Genomic DNA, 8,540 nt, shown 5'->3' with positions numbered 1-8,540 from the left:
ATGTAAATTAAATTTGATAAAAAAAAAAATGTGTTTTTTAAATCAATGAAGGTCATTGGCATACAGTGTAGTTTCGAACCCCTTTGACTTTAACCGTATGGACGAAACAATTATTGTTAAAACAATACTTTTCTTTGTGTTCTGCAAAGTATTCCGATTCAAGTATTCTGACTGCTTGTGTATTGGGTTTAAAGGTTGTTTGGATGAAAACGCACCGCTGACTGTGTGTTTCCTCCGCTCTAACGCGTCTGAATGTCGCAGGTGTGCGAGGGAGAAGCTGCCGCCGACTGAAACAATGCCGTGAACGCATTGAAAACCGCACATGCTCGCAGCAATTCCAGAGCTTTTAAATGGAGTTCAGTCACAATTCACCATCTGCGTGCCTGATCTCGTGGGCATGTAGACCTACTGCTGTCATCTGTTTGATCATGTTCTACTGACTCTGCACACCTGCTGCTGACAGTCCTCTTCAAATAGACTGTAATAACGCAGCATAATTAGAATGTGTCTTACAATGAGCCATGCAGACCAAGTCACAATTCAAAAGCTTCAACAAAGCAGCTTGGTCGTCTGACATGCTGTGTGTTCGTGTCTTGCAGCGCGCGTATCCGTGTTACGTTACAGCAGTAAGAACTTTTTTTTGGAAGAGACGGGATAAATCGAGGACGTAGGTGGATTTAAGTAGAACATCATATGTTTTTGTGTCCAAAATTGAATAGCCTCTTAAAGGTGTTCACTTACTTTTGTGCATTTTTAAAAGGCAGGTTCTTGGTCAGCTTTTTATTTTATGCAGTGTAAAATTAAATTCATTTAAAATTGTTTGATGTATAAATAATGATTTTTTTTATTATTATTATTGTTATTTTTTGTTTATGTAAAGCATGTTAGAACCTGACAGATCCAGTCCTCACAGTACATAAAAAAAAGTGTTTCATATATTTTTCTAAATCTTTTGCAGGTTTGGAACAACTTGAGTTAATAACTGAAGCTCATTTCAATATGCTGTCAAATTTTCCTTCAGTAGGGCCTCACAAAAATCCAGATATGTTTTCCCAGATGTTCGTTTGGCCCTCACTGGCCGAAAGCAAACATTATACACTTTGACAACTCCACCGGTTCATCCAAAACTCTCAACATTTTTCATTAGGTGATTTGTGAAGGCAGTAATGGCCCGGCATTTAGCTAAAATGAGAGACGGTGAAGAGAATGGAGTACGATCTGATTTTATGACAGTCTAAATGTATTTAAGACCTATAAAAGTTCACTTTATGAAAACTTGGCAAAAATTGAACTATATGATACTTATATATGATTCAGCTCAGATTGTTGTGATAGTTTTTTAAATTAAGTTATCACCAACAATATTTACTTTTATCTCCTCTTGAGATTTTAAATAAATACTTTTAAAACTTTTAAACCAAATTAAATGCTCTTTTAAATATAATAAAAAAGTCATATGCATTTTTATTAATTTTATTTGTCATTTGCATTTCTAATACACTTTCTGTTTTATAGGTTTTTTGTTTTTGTATTCATTCTATTCACATTCATGACAAAACATTTCTTTCTCTCTTCTGAAAAAAAAAGTAAAATTAACAGAAAATTGACTTTCTCAGGTGATGCAAGATGCAGGTGAGATTGTTTCTTTATCAGAAAACATTTGAAGAAACTAAGCATTGCATCGCTTGCTCAAAGTGAATGGGTGCCGTCAGAATGAGAGTCCAAGCAGTCCAAACATCACAGTAATCCAAACCAATAAAATACAGTCCATCTGTGAAGTGCATGTCTGAACCAGGAGAGGAATATTTTAAATGAACCATTCCAGCAACTTTATGGTCTTTAAAACTGACAATAATTTCAATATCAGTTCCTTAACATACTGTACATGCCGCACTGATCTGAAATATCGCTCTTTAATCCGTTACTATGAGTGTCACCTTGGTGTTAGGCTGCATAGAGATGGACTGCTGTGTTTAATAATGTTAGGGTTGAACCGCATGAATCTCATTTTCATCTAAAACAGCTGTGTATATTGATTTACACATCATTCAACAAAACGCTCGGCCAGCCGTCACGTTTCCATAGTATGATTTTCAGCAATAATCCACGTTTTTATGTGATTTATGTGCTGTGTCGAAGTCTAAATTTGTTGTTTCGGAACTCAACAGCCCGTATCACGATTCATTTTCATTATAAAATCATCAACATTTCTCCTTTTGTGCTCCACGAGAAAAAAAGTCGGTTTGGAACGAGATGAAGGCTAGCAAATGCTGATATCACTCCACAATCACGCTGATTATCGTGCTTCGGTGCCCTCGCATGAGTGTGGTTAACCTTGAGGCCTCAAGGCTAATGTTCTCTGTGACACTGAATGTAAATGCTTATTAGAAACGGCCATGACAAGCCAACCTGCAGCTGAAGTCCCTGATGCCGTGTTCAGATCCTCACTCACTCAGTCACCTGTCAGAGGAAATCACCGGCCTGTCAGTCGTCCTTCTGGATGGCAGCTTGGGTCTCATGCTGGGGGCGACCGTCCGTCTCTCCCCGACGCTGTGAAGCAGCAGCAGTGTGAGATCTCATGGACGTGCAGTTCGCGAACACATATTTGAACATATTTCGGTTACTGATGTTATAACTTACAGATTGTCGGTATTTTTCTTTTTTAAAAAGAATCAACTTTTGCTAAACTTCGCTCCACTTATATTGCTATTTTAAAGGAAATGAGATGTCTTTAGTTATTATTAGTATTATTATTATAAGCCATATAAGGCTGAATGTATTTTAAACAACAACAATAATAATAATTATTATTATAATTACTGCTTATGTAGTATATAACTAAACAGATACTATTTTTTAAATAATAATAACAATAATATATTACAACATATACATAATAATGGTGATGATGATTATTATAATTAATCAACTAATTTTTTATTGTTTGATTGATTAATATTTTCTAAAAAGAATAATACACTAATATTAGATTAAACATTTTGGAATGAGGGCAAATGAATTGTTTAATTCATTAATTTTATAAAAAGAAAACGTGAACACCGTAACGTTAAAATAATAATTCCTACTAAACTACAAAAATTTTATTTAATTATATACGCATTAATTCATGAATTATTATTTTTAAATGCATGTCTGTTCTAGATTCAGTGTAAGCACTTTGCATTGGCAATAGATTGTAAAAATTGTCATGCTAAAAAACACATGCTCAATAGTTCCTCGTGTATAATAATTGGTCAGTGGCAATTTTTAAGGTTCAATTAGTGCTGACGTTTTTTGACCTCGGGTTTCATCAGATCATTAAAAACACGAAAATCGCTGTCTCGCGAAACAAAGTTCTGAGAACGAAGGTTAAATCAAGTCAGGTAATAAACCTAAGCAGATTAAACACAATGGCAGAGTGGAAAAACAAGAATTTCTTGCAAATAGATCAAATACCATGAGCAGCATGAGATTTATTAAGTTTCCTTTTATAACTACAGCAAATATTCAGAAGGTGTTAGATATGACACAAACCGCTAATGAGTTTATCCCAGGAGCACACACATAGCGGCAGACTCACATTTGCTGCTTCCTGTTCGCTGTCAAACACGTCTCTTGCCAGTGGCCTTTTCTGATGATTTAGGCTGGAAAAGAAACGGGAGACTCATTACTGGGAATAGATCTGTAGCCTCTACTGATATTCTGCATTAATATGCGTTATGTACAGTAAGCTTTGCGGGTGCAGGCCAGCGGCAGGAATGCATTAGCAGCGATTACTCATTTAACCCAGAGATCACCCATTAACCTGGCTTTGATACCCTCCTGAGACTTAATTGAGTATGTGTCTTTTTTGATTATGTTTGTCTCTATGATTTTGTGATGTTAAATCCTTTCGATATGGGATACAGCTGCTCAAGTGCATTACCCTCTTACCCTCATCCAGTGCCTGCGCTCTTCGCTCATAAAAAGGCCACACTGACCTACTCAACCTTGGCAAAGTGGATTTATGTGCTTTTACCTCTGTCTAAACTGATTCAGTCAACCTCTACTCCATTTACATTATGGTGTCTTTTTTGCATATGAGGTCTTTTGGGTACCCAATCACATCTAAAACCAGTTTAAAACGGAGACATGTATCTGTATAGATGTACATTTATTAGGCATGCTAACTACGTGCTGTAACAAGCTCGAACAGCATGCTAACAGTGTGCTAAAACGCTAGCTATGAATGCTAAAACATGCTAAAACGTCTTAACAAGAATTGCATGCCGAGTAGGCCCTACATCTGAATCTTAACTTGCTTCGTGACCATTAAAAAAGTCGATTCTATACAGCAATAGGAGTAGCATGAATGAAATTCGGATATACTACATCCACTGTGTGATATGGTCACGTGACCTACGATCTTTACAGGTGTGAGTCTCGAAATGTCTCGTTCACACAGCAGCTTACAGTCGTGTTTATAATTCTGCCTGCGTGAACGTGAGTCTAGGCTGTATTCCTTACCAGTAACCATAGCGGCAGTGAGCAAAGTAATATCGAAGATGGCGACATCCATGACAATTAAAGGCTGTTAGGCTACTATTTGAGGGGGCAACCATTTTAAGTGGTGTAAGAAACCATAGTGGACGTTCTCGAGTGCACTGATTCAATCCCACAATGCAACGCAAAAACGAGTGTACAACCGATGTATACTCAAATGCTTAGTAATGCAACGTGAGATAAATTCCCGCATCTTGCCAGAAGATGGCGCCTGCAGCTGAATAAAACAGTAATACAAACTCAGGTACAAATTCACTGTATAGTGAGTGAACTAATGTAGGAAATAGTAAATGAGGGTATGGGGATTTTGGGATACAGCCAAAGTCTTATCGCTTTTTGACACGACAAGAGTTCAGTCGTGCCGCGAGTTCTTTCATCAAACCTTCATTAAACGACAGCCGCTTTTAAATGAGCTTTTTGAATTGTGCACAAAACACAAAACCGAGGCTGCGGTGGAAACTAAAACTTTCGCTTGACACGTAGCTCATTTCTTCGTCGCTGTGAGTTTCTAAAAACACACACGAAAACAAGTAGCAAAAGGTAGACACGAGTTTGTGTGTCAAAGCGGTTCTCTCTCACAGTGATGTCCTGTCCCGTTCACGGCCTATGTGTACGCGTACTATATAATAGGCCTATAGGGAAAGTATCAAAACATGAAAAAACATGCTGTTGCTTAGCAACCACAGCAACTGTACTGGGTATGGTTTGGGTGTAAACTGCAAGTGTCCAGCGGCAGTCCACTAAAGTCTGTCCCTGAATGAGGCGCAGAGATGGGTAAAGAGGTCGGGTCTCCCACCAGTGATGAGACGGGAATTGAGGATTATTGGAGGATAATGTGGAGAGATTGAGCAGCTGAAGAAGTGTGAGTCTGCCCGTGGCTGCTTTACTTCATTAGCTCCCATAGACACACAAACCCTCGCTGGGATCCTTCAGAGAGGAAACTCGCATAACCGGCTTCCCAGTGTGGCTCATTACAGGAGACCTAGATCACCGTCTGTCACTACATTGGTTCATTCTTAGGAAACACTGCCATGCGTGCTGAAGGTGTCCCTATGACTTCACGTTACCAAACTTCATCACTTATGCAATACTTACTTAAAATAGAATTTAGTTTCAACAGAGTATCATTCGCACGTCCCTATTAATCGTAATTGAAGTTAAAATACTCTTTCACTGTCTTCGCGATTATAGCATTATTGTGAATGTCATATTGCTTTTACACAACACTTCAATGAACAATTGGGATTTCAGAGCTACTTTTTTATCAATAAAACAAAGCCACAGGAAAAACTCGGCAACAACGAACAAATCACAGTGGCATTTTTTTTTCGTAATGATCAAGCTGGTGAACTCTATAGAAGCGCATTTCACTACTGAATTAAAAAAAATGGTCAATGTGACTTTTTGTTAGTTATAAAGTCAGAATTCTGACTTTTTCTGACAAATATGAAATTGCGAGTGTATATCTCGCAATTCTGATATCATAATTTTATCACACAAATCTGAGAGTTATTAAACAATTCTAAGAAAAAAAAACTCTTACTACAAGATGTAATGAATTGCGAAAAACTTGCAATTACTTTTTTTATGTTATCATAAAAATATGAACTCTTCTAATCATGCTAACAACAATATAGCAATCTGTTAAATCATGAGGACAGTGTCTAAAAACATGCTAACATCATGCTGAAACATGCTTGTGACATATGCTAACAAGGTGAGAACATTTTTTAAATCTTAATAAGGTGCCAAAACATGCTATCAATATGTTAAAACATGCAATGTTCCAAAATATGTTGACATTAGCTATGTTTCCATTCACCTATTTTTATGTGCATTTTGGAATATGGAGCTTGAAGGTGTTTAGGAGCTCACTTCCCCAAAAAAGATCTGAACTGTCACAACGAACTCAAAACCCAGATAGCACAAGTATCTGCAAGATGTCTTTTAAAGATCTCTTCATCTGGAAAGCATCTGCTATCTACAAACGTCTGGCAGATGTCTTACAGATGTAGGTTTTACATTGCATTCTAAATCATAAACATCTTAAAGACAGCTAACAGACGTCTAGTTGACATCTAAAAAGAGACGTCCAATAGACGCATCGCAAATGAGCAATCAACCTAAATAATACGTCTTGCAGATGTAAATGCAGTCATCAAATAGACGTCTCTTAGATGTACCTGTGCTTTCAGCGAACAAACTTCTTTTTGGGCTGATTTTGTTCATAACGACGTCATTTCAGTTCGTTCTTCGATTTTGTCGGAAGCTTATCGGAGCCTTAAGAAATTCCTTTTATTTTTATTACATGCTTTTAAAACGCATTCTTTTGATGACGTTAGAATTAACGCTTCTCCCAAGTTGCCGAGGTGACTCCCTGTGGCTCTTGGGAACCTGAAGCTTCTGTTCAAGTAATCCTGCGCCGCCCTATGAGGCAGATTTCCCATTTTCTGCTTCAGTGAACTGGTGACCGGGCACAAATAATCTAAAGACCATCATTTAGTCAGGAAGACATTTACCCACTATATATGTTAGTGTCCGCACTTGTCAGGTGTGTTTTATAGGGATTCTGTCATTTTATTTTTGGGTTCAGTCTTTCGCATTCAGGCGGATTTTGAATTTTTCTTGGTGCACATGTTTGTTTTATGTATTTCTTCTCCTGTAAGCCTATTGATGTAAGGTCCTGTAAGGCGCCTCCAGGCTTGAATTTAAAGCCCCAGGATACAGTGAAGGATACTGTTGTTTTTTAGTCTTTCTTTCCCTCCTGCAGAAATTTCAGTGGTGGCGATTGATTGTTCAAATGGAAATCCAGCCAAATAAAAACTGCTTTGTTCTACATATATATATTTTTTTTATTGGACATGTACTCCAGTGTACGACATCAAATCGTTCTCTTTTTAATACAAAATCAAAACAACGTGGAAACAAGAAATATTTGGGATGCCTTTAAATTTATTTTAAAATGACTTGCCAGCAGTGTTTACCACGTTGTATTCAGATACATGCTAAGTACCATAGTACATTCTAACAATTCACGACATATATAGGAGAGAAAAACGTTTCTGCTTTGGTTCTCGTCTTTTTTTTTCTCTCTCTCTGTAGATGCATCCTTTTCTTTCTTGGAAATTTAAAGCAATCCAAACCAGTCAGATGCACACAGGATCCTGACATGAAATTCTGCACAGCGGAGCCGCAGGGAAGTTCATTTGACAGTTATGATGCTGGATCTTGCTTGCACATGAATACAGAACAGTGCGATACACAAAACAACCACGTTTCTTTGCTGAGTGTGCTGCACCCAAGATGGGTCACATGAAGCACATGCTTCAGTTACTCGAGTATAACTGTATTTCAATGCTTGTTTTCATATTTAATTACATTTCCAAGGCGAAAATGCTTTTTCTATGCTTTCAAAGTAAAAGGTACATATAGAACTATTCAAAAGTTTGGCATCACTAAAAAAAATTCTGTGTTAATTTTACTTAAAAATACAGTAAAAATAATGCAAATTAGTTTTTAGATTTTTACAATTTTAAAACATCTCTTTTATATGAATTCTTTTTAAATTGTAATTTATTCATGTGGAGCAAAACTGAATTTTCAGCATCATTACTCATAAAATCATGTTGATTTGATGCTCAACAAACTTATTATTATTATAAATTTTCAAAAACATAATTTTTTCCAACAATTTAAAAGTAAAAATTTACTCTGATTTCTGAATAAAAGTATTATTATTATTATTATTTAAAGTGCCCCTTTTATGGGTTAGGAAACTTTAATGTTGGGAGTCCCCAACAACAGGGTGAGATGCATGCAAGGCCAAAAAAGATTTTAGTTGTCTTGTAATATAAATGTATTTTTACCTTGCTCGCTCAACGACACGTTCAGCGATTCATTTTTCTAAACCTTTCCGTTGAGTGGCGCTAATCTAATTTTCATTTATTCACGCCTGCGATGCCTAATAAAGCAATGCATGTGCTGCTATATGTACAGCA

The sequence above is a fragment of the Puntigrus tetrazona genome, chromosome 20 (assembly GCF_018831695.1).
Source record: "Puntigrus tetrazona isolate hp1 chromosome 20, ASM1883169v1, whole genome shotgun sequence".
NCBI classification, from domain to species: Eukaryota; Metazoa; Chordata; class Actinopteri; order Cypriniformes; family Cyprinidae; genus Puntigrus; species Puntigrus tetrazona.
The sequence above is the reverse complement of the archived record's forward strand: the minus strand, read 5'-3'. Positions refer to the sequence as shown.